Raw genomic sequence first — 2,410 nt, 5'->3', positions numbered from 1 at the left:
CAAGGTTGAGATTACTACCCGGAAAGCTTAGATCAAGGTGGGTTGGGCCCTACCAAGTGGAGAAAGTAGAACCTTATGGAGTCTACCACTTGCGCCACCCATCAAACCCGGGCATCTTCAAGGTAAACGGGCACCGTCTCAAATTGTATCATGGTGAGCAAAGAAAGAATGCCAAGGAATTTGAAGTGTTCCTCTTGAAGGATGCAACTCTTGAACAAACACCATAAACCACTGAAAGTCCAACTTAAGGACGTTAAACAAAAGTGCTAGGTGGGAGACACCCCACCATGGTAAGATCTTCCTTTGCGATTTGTACATAGACACTTGACTTCATGTTTGTTAGCTAGATTTTAATGAAAACTCCCCTTCATTTGTTGACTTCCTTGATAGTTTACCAAGTAAAATACCCTGCTATAGTGCTTAAGTGGCTGTATGGGGGGGGGGGTTTTGAAATGTCAAAAGTGGTGTAAAAATTTGCAAAATTAGAAAAAAACCACCCCTCGGCGCATGCGCGCACATGGCGCGTCCGCGCACATGAGCGAAATCTGCCAATCGACGCGCAAGCGCACTGTGCGCGTCCGCGCCGATTGCCTTGCTGACCCCCTAGTACACTCTCCAGAGAGTTAAGCCACTCTCAAGCCTACACTAGGCCACCAGCCCAGCACCTTTGCCGCGTGCGCGTACCTGGCGCGCACGCGTCCCTATAAGGCAAGCACGAAATACGCGCGCGCGCCGCAGCCGCGCATGTGCCCTTTCCTTCTACACCCCTCTCTGGGCCAATTCACAGAGAGTTGAGCCCCCTCCAGGCCCCTACCATGCCTGGGGCACAACCACGAGGACGCGCGCGCGCACTGTGCGCGCGCGCGCCAAAAAGCACTGAAGCCATCTCTGGTACTTCGTCCAGAGAGTTATGCCACCCCTATGCCTCGCCTGTGCCCCCAACCCAAGCGCATGGACGCGCACGCGACATGTGCGCGCGCGCGCGGCCCTAGTCACCTTACTCCCTGCGCGAGCGCGCACTGCGCGCGCGCGCGCCGGTGATCGACGCCACCTTTAAGAAGGGCACACTTACCCCTTCATTCTCATTCCACTTCTCTTCTTCTTCCATATCCTTCTCCATCTCACAAGGTATTATACTAGGCCCCCTCTTAGTCCAATAATCTCTTGTGGTTCTTATTCATTTAGTTGCACCATCTTTTAGGTAGTTTCTTTCTTCCTTTTTCTCTCTTCCTTCTTTCTCTAGTTACTTCCTTGGGATGTCTTTGCTCTCTCCTCTCTTTCAATCCAATTCTTCATGAGCATTTGGATCTCAAACTAACTTACATGCATAAATGAATGGTGTTGCTTTATTTTCTTGCAATCAATATGCATTATAATCATTAATAATGGATTGTGGAATGTTACATTGCTCCCACTTTCACATAATCAAATACTACTTCATGGATGCACGCCAAGTGTTCGATGAAAGGCACACTTGAATTTTGGACTTATTGTGACTACCTTGCCTCTCAACCAATCACTTTTGAGTGCATCCCCACTTTCCACAAACCATTCATCCCCATTTTCTTAGCTTGCCTTCCATTTATGGTCCCTAAGGGTGTGTGCTTCTCATGCCTCTTCCTTGCATGCTTAAACTACCCTTGCACCACATAAAAATTATTTGCCTTGCTCTTCACACATTATCCTAGTTACATGTTGCAGCTGTCATGTAACGAAGATACCCATATTCTATGGAAAAACTTTCATTACATAGAGCTCATGTATCTCCACTTCTTTGGGTTTGATATTTTTCCTTTCTTGCTTCCACAGGATGGTCATCAAAAAGGACAAAGGGAAAGGCCCCAAGAAGCCAGTTTCCAATAAAGTACGCCAAGAACTAACGGCCAGGCCCCTCCTGAAGAAGACTAAGGGCCCCGTTGACATTCTAGAGAAAGACAACCCTCCTAAGGATTCAAACAAGTTTCCCAACCGTTACTGCGAACTTGTCTACTCCAGAATGATTGAAAGGAATTACCATCCGGAACCCCTCCTAGTCTTACCGGCTCACCTCAATCCGATTGTGATGCCACACATTGACCGGAGGCATTGGAGGTTCCTCTTGAGGCAACCAACGGAGGCCAATCTCTCATGGGTGGTGGAATTCTACTCCAACTTCCACTCACCTCATCTCACATCAATATTTGTGTGCCGAAAACAAGTGTCGGTCATAGTGGAAACCATCCGAGAAGTCCTTGGAATTGCACCGTCAATGGATGCTTATGACGCCTACCAAGAAGTCTTGGCTACATGCGTTGACCGCGCATTCGATTGGAGCATGATCCTCCGCGTCATTGCTTTACCCGACGCATATTGGATTCGGGGTACCATAAAGCGAAGACCCAAGGGTTTAGATGTCCGCCACCTCACTCAA

Source organism: Arachis hypogaea, chromosome 11 (genome assembly GCF_003086295.3).
Source record: "Arachis hypogaea cultivar Tifrunner chromosome 11, arahy.Tifrunner.gnm2.J5K5, whole genome shotgun sequence".
In the NCBI taxonomy this organism is placed as follows: domain Eukaryota; kingdom Viridiplantae; phylum Streptophyta; class Magnoliopsida; order Fabales; family Fabaceae; genus Arachis; species Arachis hypogaea.
The sequence above is the reverse complement of the archived record's forward strand: the minus strand, read 5'-3'. Positions refer to the sequence as shown.